Source organism: Magnolia sinica, chromosome 16 (genome assembly GCF_029962835.1).
Source record: "Magnolia sinica isolate HGM2019 chromosome 16, MsV1, whole genome shotgun sequence".
Lineage (NCBI taxonomy): Eukaryota > Viridiplantae > Streptophyta > Magnoliopsida > Magnoliales > Magnoliaceae > Magnolia > Magnolia sinica.
The window spans coordinates 22,958,834-22,977,875 of record NC_080588.1 but is presented as its reverse complement, the minus strand read 5'-3'; the positions used below and the strand labels follow the sequence as shown (position 1 = coordinate 22,977,875).

Here is a 19,042-nt window from a genome sequence, read left to right as displayed (position 1 = left end):
ATAAACTAAACCCTAAACATGCAATGCATTCCCCTATAAAAACCTTGTGCTCCGGTACCAAATTTGATGCAGGACATGAAATTAAATATGATGTGCAAGATTGGCAGGCTTTAGATTACGTTAGTCCAGAAACAATTACACAAAGTTCCATATACTACACAAAAGTTCAAGCATTCAATCAAGGGAAATCTATGCAGACCTAGGCCTACACAAGCTAGGGCTGGATCAGTTGAAATTATAGACCAGACAATAATCAGAGGAGAGTAAATTCATCCACACATGCACATAAATAATTCCCCAATCCAAAAGATTCACATATTTTAATTCGGGGAACCTTAAGGTTGAAGAAATGGCATAAAATTGGAGATTTGAGTAATTTAGGGTTAGGGTTAGGGATTTGGGATGAAAGAGGGGTGAAAGAGAGGAGAGACAAACCAGAGACGCGTCACATGCGTGGACAGCGGTGAAGGCCCAAACGCACGTGCGTTGGAGGTGTCCCGCACATGTGTGGGGCCCACAAATCGAAAAAGGCCAGCTTGGCCCTATTCGGCCAGGGGTGGGCCACAAAACCTCCAAATTTCAGCCTGATCCGATGCACGGTCTGTGCGTGGTGCTCCACCGAAGTTTCAGTCCTCCTATAGGGCCAAATTTTGAAAATTTGCTGTAGAGAGAAAAACGGCTGCAATAAAGGATGGATTTGAAGCGTAGATGATCGTAGGAGGAGAAATATGAGTGGCAGAAGGTGGGGGCGAATCGGGATAGGTGTGGCTTCGCACTACGGTAGTCAGGCCTTCGAGGAAGGGAGGGTTTTGCACCCAATTGAATCTCCACAACTCAGAACTTTAGAGGAGTAAAAAAAAATGCAGAAATTTTATTAATCTTCAATGAAAAAAAGACTGCAAGGGGTGCCTATTTATAATAAAACCGTATACCCCAAAACTCGCGCCATGTGCGCAACCTATTACTTGGAGACAAAGTAATAAAAAATAATAACTAATCAAAGTAATCTAAATCATCCATGATATTCATAATAATAATAATAAGTAAAACCCAAAGTACTTGATTAATTAGAATAGTGGGCCACGATCATGAGAATCCATGGTGGGATTCACATGACTATCGGGTCTATTTCGACGAACCAAAATGTAGTCTAACTAGGAGGCCTTTCTTGGACATCGTCATCGATCCAAGTGGGGCCCTCCTCCTTGCATACGTGCGTAGGGGGGGTGGTGCGTGTGTGCATGATGTCCCCATCATCAAATGTCATACAATACTAGTGCAAGCAATAAAATAATTCATGCATGGATATGTAAGACTCCAGCCAATTTATATATGGCCTGAGCTCATCAACATATTATTTCTACCTTCATATAACAATTTTAAAGGGCAACCTTAAAGAAAAAGTTAAACGGTAGAAACCAAAGAAATTTCTTCTGTTTTTCACCTTGGCCTACAAATTTCTTGGTTGAAATCTATTTCAATGCATCAAGTCATGCATGGCCATGGATTTCAACTTAATTCATTGCTGATCAGTTTGAAAATGCTAAATTAAAAATATTATTATTCTTATTAATAATAATAATATTATTATTATTATTTACCTTAAGAATTCCTGCCTAAGGTCCCTCTGCTATTGTTTTCTTGACCAAATCCATGTTTTGATGCGAAACAACTCAATTGGAGTTGCTAAACTCAAGTATAGAGGGAGAGTAAACAGAAAATTTGGGCAAAAAACACTTTTTTTTTTTTTTCATCTTTTCTGATTTTGTGGTAGTTTTGGTTAAACTTTGTGAAATATTGCAAGTTCCAATTAAAGCAATGCAGTCTTATATTTAGATGCATGCCGATATATCATGATATTTTCGATAACGTGATATATATTGGCATATTTCAACAATATTTTTGTCCAAAAATATGTAATACAGTGTGGTTTCATTTCCCCAAGGCGCAAAATCTGATATGTCAGCCTATATCATCAAAACTTAAAAATCTTGATTCCATTTACCTTTTTGTAACAAAACTGGATGATGTTAAAGTCACCCCTCATGCACTGGGCACCCCCATCAATTTCTCACTGCATCAAGTTCTGAACCAAAATTGGACCTTATACTTTGATCATTTGGCCATACATGTGCTGACATTCTTGAAGAGCACCAAAGCTGAAAACAGACAAGCATGCTAGTCCTTGGTTAAAACATCAGTGTCCCTAATAATCACAGTGCCTTCCGATGTGCCAACAACATCCAAGGATACCCATTCACAAAGAGCTAACAATTCAGTTATCAATTACCTAAATCTGTCTCTTGGAAAGTAGCCAACTAAACTTTTTGAAGCTTACTAAAATTAATTTGACTACCCTTTTAGAGAATAATCGAAGATGGTTTCCCTTCAAAAATTCTGTTGTCCTCCTGTCAATCCCAAATAATTCTGTACAAGAGTATGACCACTATAAGGACCACTTTGTCATTCAATGAAATTATTGCCAATGTCAAGAGATGTTTTGGAGGCAAAAGTCATGGTGCAAGTGGTTAGCAGAAGGTGATCGAAATACAAAGTTCTTCCTTGTCTCTACCAAAGTTTGAAGGAAATTACTTTGATTGACAAAATGAAAGACTCAAATGGAGTTTGGTTAGAAAATAGGGATGATTTTAATTAGGAAGTTCTTTTTTTTTTTTTTCTAAGCCTCCTCCAACCTTCGAGTTCATCTATGTTATTTAGGAAATCTTTCAATGCATTCTGTTAATGCATTATGAGTTATGACCACACACATCTAGGCCACCCTGGCCACACGTGTGGTTCAATGATCACTCATGTGGTCTTCATATGTTTGTGCTAGTCTTTAGGCCCGTAAATCATTGTTTATTTTATCTTTTAGTCAGAGGGTTATAAATGTAATTTTCTTGTATTAAGTGATTGCCCTAATTATAATCAAAGAGATGTGTGCGCGTGTGCAGTATTTTAAGCTTTCTCCTCTTTTTCTCCCCTTCCTCTCACTTTTCTTCTTCTTTTCTTCTCTTTTCTCCATCATTTATGACATGGTATCAGAGCGTAAGTGATCCGATATTTGCTCCTCTCTCTCTTTGTCATTCTTTTTCTACTGTTTTCTCCTCCTTTTTATCTTTCTCGCTTCTTTGCGGGGAAATGCTAATGTGCTTGGGGCTGACTTAACCTAATCCCCTTCCCTTGTTGTACCACTGGTTGGTGGGTGGTGTAATCATGTTCAACAAAGGGATGTAAGGCCCACTGTTATGTATTACCTGTGTGATGGGTCAAAGTGGGCCATCTCTCATCTATAGTCGGATTTGAAGTGTAAAGTCAGAATTAAAGACAGAAATTATGCATGAAGGTTGCTAATGGTACATATGGAAAAAAGGGGTATATGGGTGAAAGTTAGAAAGCAAGTAGTGATCTAGTTGATTATGGTCATGGATATATGTACTCTTCTATTTGTGTGACGTCCAATTCAGTAGAAAGTTTTCTCTAGTGTATATTCAAAATTCTTTCCTTTTAAAGATGAATACCTAGAATGAATCAAAGAATAACATTATTATCTCCATCTGAATTGATGTAATTATTGTTTCTATCTAAATTGATGTCTCTCCAACTCACATCTACTAATTTGATTGGAACAAACTATCTACAGCGGGCTACATCCATAGAGATTCTTATGGCATGAAAAAGAAAGGTGAAATATCTAACTTTGTCCAAACCTTCTGAGACCGCGACAAACTATGATGATTGGGTAACAGAAGATGCTCAAATTAGGGCATTGTTGTAGAATAGTATCGAGCCACATATTAGTGCGAATGTCATCTTCTTCAAGTCTGCCAAAGAAGCCTAGGATAACTTAAAGCATATGTATTCAAGTGCAAGAAACCTAACTCATATTTATGAGCTTCTATGTAACATATCTTCTTTCTAGTAGGGAGATAAGAGTGTGGGTGCATGTGGGAAGAATCGAATGTGTATTAGTCGATGCCAATAGGCATTGAGACTATGTGAAGGTAGAGGGAATAATCCCATGTAATCAAATTCCATTTTTGGCTCCCGACTTGAGTTCAAACCCGTGAGAACTCAAATTCTCGAAGGAAGTGAGATCCATTCAGTCACAGAGGCTTTCGTCAATGTTCAACGTACAACTGGTATGACCACACGAGGTTCCTCATCATCTGATCGATCTGCATTTATCTCTGCATTTGGCAGAGGTTATGAGGGGTGTTGAGTTGGTTGTGGTCGAAGTGGTCGATTTGAAGGTAGAGATTTAGGGAGAGGTACCACAGCCACAACAAACACTTTGGCCAGGTTACTTCAATCAATCTACTGGCCCTTGCTTAACTCGCTCTGTGAACTGGTCGCTACTTGGTCTGATCGGACCCCGGGCCTGCGAGAGCCCAGCGCAGGAGGAATAAATGGTTCCCTCCTAGTGCTTCATGGGATGGATGTTCGCCATTCCTCTCCCTTCAATCCAATCCACGTAGGAATACTCGGGGTGCTCGTGGTGTAGATTCTAGTGGCAATTATGGTTGTGTCTGTAGCAATTGACATTGCACACATTGTGGCATCAACAATCATATAATTGATGCATGTTAGGACTAGTGGAAAAACCAACTTAGCCCAATCAAGTTTGTCATTGGATGATATTTTTGAAAGGTATGTGTCCAAGTTTGCCACTCGTGTTTAGCCGAGTACTTCAGGTGATAACAATTATTATGTCGAAGAATATGCCAAGCTTTTGAGAGATCACTCTACCCATGCTTCTACAACTATTTTTGCTCAGTCAGGCACAATTTGTTTTACTTCTTTTGAGAGTGTCCCTTGGATTAGGAGCGTATGGCTGTTATGCGTGATAATATTGGTGGGGACCATTATGCCTACTGATACCGTTACAGAACACCTTGCTCCTAGAGTGTGGTTTGAGAAGTTCAATAGGCTGTTTCTCAAATTGGTTTCTATAGCTCTTGAGATCATTCTCGGCTCATAAAGTGTCATGGTTCATCCATGACTATCCTAGTCACCTATGTTGATGATATTGTCAACATTGGTAATATAGTTATGGGGAGAGTGCCATTGTTAAATCATTTTCAGCTAGTATCTTCAACATGAAGGTCTGTGACCTATTGAAATGTTTCCATAGCATTGAAATTAATGAAGAAAGGGGATATTTGATCCCCTAGCAGAAATATGTTATTGATATCCTTATAAAATTGGGGATGTTAGGTGCTCATCCATTAGAACCTCTTATAGAAGTGAATCACTGCCTTCACAATATGGAGTTAAAGGTACTTAGCCATCACAACATGTATTGGCATTTGGTGGGAGAGCTCATTTATCTAACGATAACTTGCCCGGCATCACCATGCAGTGATTCTCATCAGTCACTTATGCAATCCCTTTGTTCTCATCATTTCAAAGTTCTCCGCTGTATTTTTTGTGATTTGACTGCTGTACAAAGTAAGGGCTTATCGTATTCCATTCACGGTTACCTTGATATGGGTGCGTACTGCAATGTAGATTGGCTAGGGTCTTCTAGTGACAATAATTCCACAAGCGGTTATTGTATATCTGCGGGAGGCAACCTGGTCACATGGAAGAGTAAGAAACGGATTTTGGTAGCTTGCTTCTCTACTGAAGCTGGTATCAATCAGTGCCTCATGCTATTTGTGAAGAATTATTTAGCTCCAATCTCTTTTGTAGGAAATGGGTTTTGTGGTAGTGACTTTGGTTCCTTTATATTTTGAGAATCAAACTGCCATCAACCACGCTTCTAACCCAGTATTTCAGAAGTTGGCCAAGCATATTGAAGAAGGTGACGGCCATTTTTGTAAGGGAAAAGATCTCAAAGAAGTTGTTGTACACCTCATAGTTTGGTCCAAAGATCAGTTAGCTCACATTCTCACCAAACTCAACAGTTCCTGTCATCTCCAAGGGATTTTGTGCAAGCTGGGCATGCGTGATATCTATGCTCCAACTTGATGGAGAGTGTAGGAGATTGAGTGTGCATGTGAATATAAGTGGGAGTGCATTGGAGTGAATTATGCCGAGTTATGTTTGTGTGGGGGTTACTGTGTTAGGTGCTCCTACAAGACACCATAGTATGTCCTTATATTTTTATTTACAATAAAATGTGTGTTTGAACCAAAGTCATGTGATGTGACCTAGATGAGATAATTTCATGGCCTGATTCAGACAAGTACTGGCTGTTTCCTTTCAGATACATTCCTCATGACTTGATGGATTCCTTGGGATTTGTTCTTACTTGGCCACATCACATGATGGAACTTGTTGACATGGACGATACACACATTGCTATTATCTTTATCGGTTGCATTCCAGTGTGACCTGTTTGTATCAGCCAAATCACACAAGAATCATGTACATAGCTATGAAGTGACTTGTGTGAGTTGCATTAGTATTGGTGATGTGAGTTGGGATTCTGCACCAGCCAAATCGAGCGCCAAAACTATTTTATTCCATGCACGCAACAGCTTGGGAAGGACATTTCTTAGACGAAACAGGATCCTGGCTTTTTTTTTTTTTCCTTGAAATGGGCCTTGAAAACTCACTGGAAAAATACAATTGCTAGCAATAGGGAAATGAATTAAAAATTTAGAACTAAACTACTGGATTTGTCCGCATATTATTTGCATAAACTCAACTTTGGCTTATGGAGCAGGAGAAGCCTAGGTAAAGCTGGTTTGAGAGTCCTGGTGGTGATGTTTTTCTTCAGGCTTGATTCTATTTGAAGATATAAATGCTTCTATTGTAGTGGTTTGGCCTCTCATCTCTTCAGGGTTTGGGTAATTGAGACATTTCTCCCCTCAAGCTTCGGGTCCAAAGCAACACAGCAGATGTTATAAGTTGCCTTACCAAGAACCAAGCCTTTCTTTAGATTTCGCTTGGAATAGTGAATATCTTACACAAATCATAATATTTTGCTCCCATCTTACACTCATCATGAAGTCACTTTCCTGTTAGGTTGGTTTTCAATTTTGCACCTGATGAAATTCGACTATCACCCTATTTCCTTGATAGTTGTATTTGTAATAAAAAAAATTACTCATTCCCTCTACTTTGTCTTTTTAGTTTTTTCTTCATTTGAAATCTCAATTATAATGTACGTTAGGGCTTGTTTGTGTGCAACTGCAAAAATCAATTTAATTCATTTTCTTGCTGACAGGCGATCCTGTAGCTGTCAGCGCCTTTCAGCAAGTTAGCAAATGGTCAATATGTGCACTGCCCATATATATCCCTGATGGAGTTGATACTTAGGCCAGTACACTTCCACTGCAAGAACGGTTGGATTCTGCACATGCGTATCCAGTTGACAAGTGCTTATTTATTTATTTATGAATATCTGAATTTTATTAAAAGAGAAAGATGATAGTGGCCATTAAGGTAATTGATAAATGTCACCAATATACAAGGAACTGCGGCCTGCTTCTTAGGCAAACGTTCAGCCAAAAGAATTAGTCTGTCTAGGAATAAGACTCAAAGAAACTGCATGCATGAAGACCAGCTCTTTAATTCCATTTACAGTTAATAACTGGTTTCAGGGAATTGGCCTAGAATTGGAAACCCAAGTCCTGCGTGCTATATGTTTAAACACATAGCTGCTTAATAGAAAACAAGTTCTGCATGCTGTAGTTTTTCACTTCATAAGGCTGCGTTTGCAAGTTACCATATTTGCGTCAAGCCGAAGTGGTCATTGTCCTCAATTTGTATGTTTGCTTCATTGAGTGAGCTTACCACTCTTAGATGTTTGGTGGACTTCTTGTTATGCTCGATTTTCTCACTTCAGAAACAGAAGAAAGAAGCTGATGTCCATTTTAAAGTTCCACTTTAAATTATGGTGTGCCGTAAAGGCCATCACCGGGCTGTAAAGGCTGTTACATAATGATGTAAGTGGGTTGCGGACACTTTCATGTCCAAGATGGACCATAGAAGGCCCAATCGAAGGCAGAAGCAATCAGAACTGTCAGAACCCTAAAATATGCATATCTCGCAAACCAGGATGAACTATTTGAGGTACCATATATGATTTTGGGGTAGGAGAAGATACTTTAGCCAACCAACCCCGCTACGCTAGGTTGCCCACACTGAATTTGTGAGATTCTATCAAATCAACGGTCGAAAGTCCATTTTAATTTTGTTTTTGCTATATATAGTAAGTTTTAGTTGAATCATTACTCTTAATCCTTTGAGCTTTAGGAGTTGTGCCCAACATGAAAAGGGCTTAGAAAAATTAGGAGAATAACGTGGTTAGGCCAAATTGGACACTTACTATTTTTAGCTGAAAACCATGAAGTCTAGTAGAAATCATGACCTACTATAAATAGTAAGTTTACTATTTATAGTAAGTCATGTTTTTAGGGAGTTTGAGTTGGAGTTTGATTCTGAAACTTCTTCCTAGGTTTGAGATTACTAGTTAAAGGGTTGTAATTTTGTTTCTATCATCAATCAATTTATTTTCGAATTTATTAGAATTTATTTCTAGTTTCTATTTTTCCTCGTGGATTCGAGAAATCTCTGTGAGGAGTCTAGAGAAGCTCCGTGGATTTAGAGTAATTATGCCCTGAGGGAGACGGTGATCAACCTCATTACATTCATCCCTGCGTCAATTGGTATCAGATTAAGGACTCCCCTCGAATTGATGGCAAATAACGAAGGAATGGACCAAAATCCCGTGGACGGTGATCCAATGATTCGTTATCTTTTAGAAAGAATGAGAGCTTTCCACTGGGAGAGTTAGTTGATCGTGTAAGGGCTGCAGATAACCCTCGACCATCTTACGGATACGCTAATTCCGCCCTGAGCCCAAGGTGATGCTCAACTGCCCGTGGTTGCTGTACGACATAATCCAAATTTTCGTAGGGCACTACCGGAGGTGAATCGTAGGGCTACCCTAGATGAGTCAAGCTTCAGCGACGAGGACATCGATGACGGCTTTTGCCCGACGACCAGTCCATGAAGGCGATCGACAAGATCGTGGTGAAAGAGACTATTGAGGTAAGGCTAAACTTCCCAGTTTTAATGGCTTGTTACATAGAAGATTTCCTCGACTGGTTAGCCGAAGTGGAACGATATTTTGATTATATGGACGTGCCAGAACATGAAAATGTGAAATTAGTAGCATTTAAACTAAAATCTGGTGCTTTAGCATGGTGGGAGCAATTACAACTCTCATGTGCCCGACAGAACAAGGCGCCTATCCAATCATGGCCACGAATGAGACGCCTTCTTCGATCACAATTCCTCCCTAGTGATTACGATTAGCTATTGTTCCAGCAATACCAAAATTGCCTACAGGGGAATCGAATCGTCACATATTACACCGAAGAATTCCAGTGGTTGGCAACGCAAAATGAACTGTCAAAACCGAATCACAGAAGGTATCACGATTTATAGGTGGGTTACAATCGACGATTCGATATCGAGTTCAGATGCCGGTTGGGAATGTGGATAAAGTGGTTCAGTTGGCAAGTAGGGTGGAATTGAAGCTTGCAAGAGTACCTAATCGGCCTTATCCTTCAACTCAGCCTCCCATGATGGGTCTCATGCAGGATTCAATGCTGGCACGAGGAAAAGAACCAGTAGGAGGACGTCCTCAACCTCTTGCAACTGCAAACCATGACACGGGGAGAGGCCCATCCTGGCCTCAACATGTAGCACTCATAACAGCGGGTTTGAGTAAGATTTCAAATCCGTATGGTTGGCCAAGGCTGAACAGTTGTTATTGATGTGGCCAACTGGGCCACTTATCAAACACCTGCCCTCAACACCCCGTGGCCCACTTGACCATTAACGAAAGGGGCACTGAAGGTGATGCAGCGGAAGAAGACCCTGAATTTGATGAAGATGAACAAACCATTGAGAAAGGTGCTTGTGACGAAGAATGGTTGGCCGAGGATCATGGCAAATCCTTGGTCGTGAGGTGATTATTGTACACCCCACGAAAGGAGTTGCATCCACAACGGCACAATATATTTCGTATGCTATGTACCGTCAACGGTAACGTCCGTGATGTAATCATAGACAGTGGCAATAGCGAGAACATCGTCTCAAATGTGATGGTGGACAAGTTGCAGCTACCTATGACGAAGCATCATTCCCCTTAATTGGCTGGATAAAAAAGGTGAACTAGACCAAGGTAACCAAACAATGTTCTCTCTCGTTTTCAATTGGTAAAAATTATGAGAATCAAGTACTTTGTGACATGGTTGACATATAAGCATGTCATATGTTAGTTGGTTGACCATGGCAATCGAACTGTGATGCGACCCATCGAGGATGAGACAATGTTTACGTCTTCGTCAAGGATGGTTGAAAAATGGTCCTTGCCCCTATGACACCAGAGAACCACCCTAAAGCTTCTAAAGTGGAGGGGAGTTCCTTCCTGACCGTTTGGGATTTCATGGAGGAATCCAAGGAAACCGGTGAGGTGTATGCGATGGTGGTAAAGGGCGAGGAATGGGAGCCCTTAAACATTCCTCCAAGTTTAAAGCCATTACTAAATGAATTCAAAGAATTTTGGCTCGATGACCTTTTTGATGGATTGCCTCCGATGCGAGATATTCAGCACCATATCGGCCTTGTCCCCGTCGTCCTCACTATCGGGTGAGTCCAAATGAGTGCGATATTCTGCAAGGGCAAGTGGAGGAATTGATCCATAAGGGTCTAATCTGAGAAAGCATGAGCCCATGCGCCGTACCGGCCCTATTAACTCCAAAGAAGGATGAGAATTGACACGTGTGTCGACAGCCTGGTGATCAACGAGATTAACCATAAAATATAGATTTCCCATACCACGGCTAGACGATATGTTGGACATGCTTGAGAGTGCGAAATTATTTTCTAAATTGGATCTAAGGAGCGGCTACCATCAGATTCGAATACGGCCGAGTAATGAGTGGAAGACAATTTTTAAGACCAAGGAAGGGTTGTATGAATGGTTGGCCGTGCCCTTCGGTCTTTCGAACGCGCCTAGTACATTTATGAGGTTGATGAACCAAGTTCTAAAACCATTCATTGGGCGTTTCATAGTAGTCTAGTTTGATGACATTTTGATATACAGTCAGGACGAAGCAAGTCATATAAAACACCTCAAACATGTCCTTCAAGTGCTCACTGAAAACAAGTTGTATCTCAATCTAAAAAAATGTAGCTTTTGACTATTAGTGATGCGGGAACATGTGATGGCCTAACCATAGATGCATGTATAATTAGGTTGAGGAGATTCAAATAATAATTAATCAACTAGCTTTTATTAATAACCTCGATTAAGCAAATCTCAACACAGAGATAAGATCATTCCATTAGGATCATGTCCCTCGGCATAAAATCACATAAACAGTAAAAAAAAGACCTAGGGATATGAGGATACCCCAGATCTAGCATAAGCTAGTCCACGGTCAAGTTTGGATCCGATTCTCCTGACTAGCCATCCATCTTTTTCGTTCAAATCAAAAGGGAATATCGAGAGAGGAATGGAAGATATGAAAGAAAATATGGATTATAAGGCATCAAAGAAAAAAAGACGTCCGATTCTTACCTGTTCCTGCACCTTGAAGATCTAGAAAGAAGGAAACCGGAAACCGAGGTGGAATCCTCAACACCCAAGAGCCAATCCTGAAACCCTAATATCTTTTGTAAAAAGAGGAAGAAAGCATATGAATTCTCATTCATTCGATAATTAGAATAGAGTTTCTTACAGTGTATATATAAGCCATGGAAAAAATAAAAGTGCACTAAAGCCCCTGAAAGCAAGGAAAATAATAAAGAGATGGAAAAAAAGAAAAAAAAAAAGTGCACTAAAGCTCCTGAAAGTGAGGAAAAGAACAAAAAACCCTTGAAACTAAAACACCCGCGTGATAGGGTGTGAAATCCGCCCTATAGGCCTGCTGTTGTGGTGCGGTCATGTCGCTCCTGCACTAGTAGCGCGTTAGAAAATGGGTCCAATGGACCCGACATCCATCCACATTAAGTCTTCCGCTCTGATAATCCGTCGGTGATGCCTCATTTGGTACACTCTAAAGGGTGCACCACTGATGTTCGCATCAATTCTCCTTGGGTAGGAAGAATTCGCCACTGACGAAAGTGAACTTCTGTATCTCTTGAGCAAATCGGGGTCTATGCTTTGCAACTTTGTCTCTGTGATCTAAGAGTTATCTGTAACGAGTCTATTTCTCCATTTGACTAGGAATTTCTGGAAACCCCCGGAGCGAGTGGAAACCGCTTCTAAGTCTAAAATTTCCTCTATCTCGTCTATTTTCAGTGCATGTGGAAGAGAAAGTAAGATGGGTACAGGAAGGATAGGTTGTGGCCAAGGTTCATATATAAGTGGGGTCTGGGAAGAAACAAGGGAACCGGTAGATAGAGGTGATGACTCGTGATATGGAACTAGATCTTCCACATTAAATGTGAAACTGATGCCCATGGTAGCAGGGATATCAATAACATAAGCATTAGACACCAACCTTTTCACAACTTTATGTGGTCCTATGCTACGGGCATGAAGCTTCTTCACAGATCCTGGTGGAAACCAATTAGACCTAATATGAACCATGACGTCATCTCTAGGTTGAAATTCCTTATATCTCCTGTCATTGTCATCAAAAAGTTTATAATATTCATTACTTGAATTAATCTTCCTTCTGATCTCACTATGCAATACATGATCTCACTATGCAATGCATGTATATGTTAGGCGAAGGACTCCTAATTCTGAAGGACGTTGTGGGGTAGCCACATGGATCAAATCTATGGGGGCTCAGGGTCTAAGACCTAAAACAATTTCAAACGGGCTCATTCTTGTGGACTTGTTCACTGAAGAATTATACGCAAACTCTGTTGTGGGAAGAACAATGTCCCAGGTCCTGTGGTGGTCTCTAACTAGACATTTCAACAAATTCCTAGGCTATGGTTCACTACCTCTGTTTGACCATCCGACTGGGAATGAAATGTTGAAGAAAACTGGAGCCTCGTACCCAAAAGATGCTAGAGAGGCTTCTAAAAATATTAGTGAACCTAGTATATCTGTCAAACACGATGGATCTAGGTACTCCATGAAGTCGCACTACCTCCTAAAAGAATAACTTTGCAACGTGGGAGGCATCTGAGGTCTTCTAACATTGTAGGAAATGGGTCATTTTAGAAAATCGATCAACAACCACGAATATGGAATCGTGCTTATGAATAGTCTTGGGAAGTCCAAGCACGAAGTCCGTACTGACATCTTGCCATGGGGCATGGGAACTGGTAAATGAGTATATAAACATGTATTTTGTTTTCTCTGCTTCGCCAGTTGACATGTCGTACACTGCCCTACAATCTTAGCCACATCTCGCTGGAGATTAGGCCAATAGAAACTATTAGACACAAGGGCAACTATTTTATCTTTGACCAAGGTGACCTGCCATCCCTCCAGCATGCAACTCCCAAACTAGAACATCACGGAGGGATGTGTGTGGGATATAGAGCTTGTCCCCTATAAAAAGATATCCATCTGTAAGGACGAACTCTGCACTCCTCAAGGGCGGGTCACTAGATAATGACGTATAAATGATCCCAAAATCAGGACAATTTGAGTACTCACCATTGAGTTGCTCAAAGCTTGTAACTTCAATGCTCATGGACCGTAGCATTAAGACACGGCGGCTAAGTGCGTCAGCAACCTTATTCTCTTTTTCGGCCTTGTGCTTAAGCACAAATGTGCACTCTTAAAGAAAATGTGCCCACTTGGCATGCCTAGGGCTTAACTTCTTTTGAGAGTTCAAATATTTCAAGGCCTCATGATCAGAGAACAGGGTGAATTCTTGCGGTAATAAGTAATGCCGCCAATGGCGCAATGATTGCACAATCGCATAGAACTCCCTGCCATTAGTGGAGTAGCGTTGTTTAGGCTCGTTCAACTTCTCACTGAAAAAGGGCATAGGATGTCCCTTTTGGCTTAGCACTCCGCCTATAGCAATTCCTGACATGTCACATGCTACCTCAAAGACTTTGGTAAAGTCGGGTAGACGCATGACTAACGCTTCCGTCATTTTCTTAATTTCTGAGAAAGCCCGCGCTGCGACTTTAGTCAATTGAAACTCCCATTTTCGTATGCAACATGTGATAGGAGCCATAATTGAGCTAAATCCATGGATGAATTGCCGATAGAATGTAGCTAGGCCATGAAAGCTTCACATTTTGTGTATGGTACGTGGCTCAGGCCAATTGACACTAGCCTTGACTTTCTCAGGGTTTGTAGACATACCCTCTGACGACACAACAAACCTCGGGAAGATAACTCGAGAGGTCAAGAAAGAACACTTTTGGAGGTTCACATTGAGCTTTTCTGCGCGCAAGGTGTTGCAAACCTGCCTCAAGTGCTCGATGTGCTTGTTATGGAACATACTATAGATGATGATATCATCGAAGCACACCACTAAAAACTTGCCCATAAATGGTTGCAGCACCTAGGTTATCACCCTCATAAATGTACTTGGGGCATTGGTTAACCTGAAGGCCATAACCAGCCACTCGTACAACCCGCCTTTCGTCTTGAAGGTAATTTTCCATTCATCCTGGGCGAACACAAATTTGGTGATAACTAATCTTGAGGTCAATTTTCGAAAAGATAGTAGAGGTGGCCATCATGTTAAGCATATCATCAAGCCTCGGATGGAGAACCGATACTTGACAGTGATCTTGTTTATGACTTTACTATCGACACACATGCGCCACGTGCCGTCTTTGTTGGGCGTAAGAAGCCCAGGCATGGAGCACGGGCTCACTCTCACGAATAAATCCCTTTTTATGCAATTCATCCACTTGCCTCTTCAACTTGGCATGCTTGGTGGGGTTCATTCTATAGTGAGGGAGGTTTGGTAGGGTCGCCTTTGAGATGAGGTCTATCGCATGCTGAATGTCTCGTATCGGTGGAAGCTCGTTTGGAAGGTCCTTAGGGAAGACATCCCGAAACTCCTTTAGGATTGGGCAAACCTCCTGGGATATCCCTATAACAACCTCGGGTGTACTCTCCCTAGCTAGTAGGCTGTACACCAAGGTCCCCCCGCCTTGGTTTCTCTCTCAAACTCCTTAGCATCTATGATGTGGAGAGACTTCGACTGAGGAACCTTTTGACTAGGACTGCCTGGGGATGCAACATCTTTCGCTCTTGTGGATGATTTGAGAGGGAGCGGGCTCAAGACAAACTTCTTTCCTTCATGCTTAAACACAATTATTCATACGCCCGAATATTGTGACATCTTTGTCATAGATAGAGTTGTACACGAGTCAAACTGAGTCGAGCTTGGCACAGCCCGGCTCAACTCGGCCAGTAGCTAACTTCAGCTCGAACTCGGCTCGGCTCAGTCCTCGTGCTTGACTGACTAGTTCGGCTCGATTCGGTCAACAACTCGGGCTAATTCGAGCCTCTGTGACATTTTCTCAAACACATATAATGCATCTTCAATTTCTCACAAAATGCAAAACAAGAACAACACTTTACGGGTATTTCATCAAACACTCAGTGAGCAGCATTAAAATCAAGATATGAGGGTAGTCTTATAATGTAAAAAATAAATAAATTGTAGTGATTTGTTTCGTATTCATTCCTTCCTTGCCACTAGCTGATCCCACCGAGAATGTACGCACCCGAAACAACACATCGTTGAGTCATTTCATCAAACACTCGATCAGCAACATCAATATTAAAATAACCAAGTCATCGAGCCAATTCAATCCGAGTTGATTCGAGTTGAGGTTCGATCCGAGTCAAGTCGAGTTTGGGCAAGCTCGAACTCGACTTGAAATTTTTTTGAGCTCCAAAGATCAGTTTGACTCGGTCTGAATCCAATTTCGAGCCGAGGCGAGTCAAGCTTTTCCGAGTCAAGTCGAGCGAGTTGATTGAACTAACTCGACTCATGTACAACTTTAGTCATAGAGCCATGGCCTTCCCACGATGATATGACCAACGTCCATCGTAACCACATCACACCACAAGTTGTCCTTATATGGTCCAAACTCAATTGGAACAAGGCATTGCCAGGTCACAGGGAAGGATGTCGCATCCACCCAAAAAACTTTGTATGGGTTAGGGTGAGGGATTGGCTTTAACCCCAAGTGACTCAAAATAATTGGGGAAATTACATTCTCACAGCTCTCACCGTCTATGATTACTTTGCAACTCTTTTCTCCACACTTGGCATAAGTGTGGAAAATGGTGGTTCTGCTCCAATCTTCGCTTTCCTTCACCTGAGTCAAGGCGTACCTCACCACTGCAAGTGGGGTAGTCTCCGTAGTATCATCCTCGGCATCACTAGCTAGCTCAAGGGATAGGATAATGATCTTCTCATCATCTTGGTCACCATCAACTTTATCTGTCACTTCTTCTGTAGGGTGTTTGGAAACAAAGGCAATGTGCCCACCCTTATTTGAACACTCTGCGGCGATGTGACCCATGCCACCATAGCGGTAGCACTGCCCTGGCATCGCAGGCCTAGTACTTGGTCCAACTGCGTTATTACCTCGGTTTCTGTTAACTGACTGGGTGCTAGGTTGAGCTCTGAGTTGATTTCCGACCTGGGATCTTGCTCCCTGTGGAGCTACTTTAGGCACAGTAGGTCGAATATCAAACCTCCTCACATTGGACTGGCGCACACAGTGCTCCAGTTCCTGCACTACCTGGTAAGCATGTTCCAAATTGGTGACCATGTGAAGCATGAGCTACCGTTGAAGCTCAGGCATGAGGCCCATACGAAAACGGGAGAAAACCACAACAAGGTCCTCATCCACATCGCACATGATCATGTATTCATTGAACTTGGCGATGTATTCCGTCACCGTCATGGATCCTTAGTACAAAGTGTGCCATTGACTCAACAACCTCTGCCTGTATGAAAGGGGAACATATTTATCTCGCAACAACTCTTTCATCTCAATCCAAAGGAGAACTAGCCCTTCTCTAGATTGCTCGTGGCGACGCTCCACGTTTCCTAATATAGTTTTGCCTGACCCACTAATTTCATCGTGGCGAACCTGACTCGTCATGGGTTTGGCAGATCGTGCCACTCAAAGAAGTGGTCCATGTTTGCTAACTAGTCGAAAAAAACTCTGGGGTCCAATCTCCCATCAAAATTGGGGGCATCAACCGTGATGCCCTTCATGACCCTAGCAACAGGGTCCTAGTGCTCATGGTATCTCAGAGGTTGTTGATGACGCACCCTACCATGACCCTCCCATTGTGCGGGAATAACAGGATCACGATTGTGTGTGGGTGGTAATGGATATACCCCATCATGTCCGTTGCTAGGCCCATGGGCCTTGCCTGCGCCCAAAGCATCCCTAGGCGGATCAGGGCCAACAACTTGGGATTGATCGACAACTCCAATGTCGGGGATCGCCTGGGAACCACCTATAGTGGCGATTGGAGTACTAGCCTCTAAGCACGTAACTCTCCTCTAGATGTGTGAACCTACCATCCTGATATGCAAACTATTGCATGATCTCATCCCTCAAGGTTCGAAACCGTTGATCCATTTTCTTAGTTACGCCTCCATAGCCTTAGGGAATTAATCAGAGTCCATGGTGTAATGGAGAGCAAATCCACGACCAGTGCGCGTGGGCATATACCAGGAATGAAAAGTGAAGGGTTCTAGATCTAATGTGCGAAATGGGTAAAAAAATTATGATACCAATGCAACACAACTATCCTATATGGCCTAGATCTATATGAGGATTCAAGTTTCAACAAAATGTAGGAAAAGAGCTAACTAAACTCAACAAAATTTGTCCCTTTCGCAAAGTCGGTACGTGGTTAAGGGGTTCTTTAGTAAAATTTCACCACAAAGAGGGATTGTTGATAAACGGACCTATGCTAAAATCTAGGTTCCGATACCAAAAAATGATGCAGGGACATGTGATGGCCTAACCATAGAAGCATGTATAATCAGGTTGAGGAGATTCAAATAATAAAATTAATCAACTAACTTTTATCAATCACGTCGATTAAGCAAATCTCAACACAGATGAAATCATTCCGTCAAGATCCATGCCCCTTAGCATAAAATCATGTAACCAGTAAAAAAGGGTGGACCTAGGGATATGAGGATACTCCAGATCTAGCATAAGCTAGCCTATAGTCAAGTTTGGATACAATTCTCCTAACTAGCCGTCCCTATTTTCCGTTCAAACCAAAAGGGAATATTCAGAGAGGAACGAAAGATATGAAGAAGAGATGGGTTCGAGATGAAAGGAAGTATGAATTCTAGGGCATTAAAGAAAAGAAGATAGCTGATTCTTACTTTTTCCTGCAACTCGAAAATCTAAAAAGAAAGAAACTTGAAACCGATGTGGAATCCTCAACACCCAAGGGCCAATCTTGAAACCCTAATCTCTTTGGTAAAAAGAGGAAGAAAGCATATGAATTCTCATTCATTCAATAACTAAAATATGGTTTCTCACAGTGTATTTATAAGCCATGGAAAAAGTAAAAGTGCACTAAAGCCCATGAAAACAAGGAAAATAACAAAAAGACAAAAAAAAGAAAAAAGAAAAAAAAGAGTGCACTAATGCCCCTGAAAATAAGGAAAAGAACAAAACATGCCTAAGTGTAAAACACACGCACGACAGGGTGTGAAATCCGCCCCATGGGCTTGCGGTTAGGGTGTGGTCATGCCGCTCCTGCACTTGTAGCGCGTTAGAAAATGGGTCCGCTGGACCCAGTGTCCATCCACACAACTCTTCCGCTCCGGTACTCCGTCGGCGACGTCTCCTCTTCTGATACACTCTAAAGGGTGTACCACTGATGTCCGTATCAGATTGCTTGTTGTCTTTGGGCTTTGTTGTGACCTCCACGGGCATCCGGGTGGACGACGAAAAGGTGAAAGCCGTCAAGGAATAGTCAGTTCCAACAAACATCCACGAAGTACGGAGTTTTCATGGATTGACGACATCTTATCGTCGTTTTGTGAAATTTTTTAGCACCATTATGTCACCAATTATAGATTGCATGAAGAAGGGGCCATTTCAGTGGACTAACGAAGCTGACATGAGCTTTGCT

At 41.7% G+C, this 19,042-nt stretch overlaps 1 protein-coding gene across 4 annotated transcripts in view; it reads left to right on the top strand.

Annotated features, from left to right (window-relative positions):
• Positions 1–19,042, top strand: part of LOC131228623 (transcription factor ALC-like) — a 37,325-nt gene that overhangs the window by 13,222 nt on the left and 5,061 nt on the right. The window contains exon 5 of one of the 4 annotated variants that reach the window (XR_009163029.1): positions 7,178–7,295. The exons of the other annotated variants lie outside the window; for them this stretch is intronic. The gene's annotated coding sequence lies outside the window, so the exon portion shown is untranslated. The remainder of the gene's footprint in view (positions 1–7,177; positions 7,296–19,042) is intronic. 4 annotated transcript variants of the gene reach the window in all.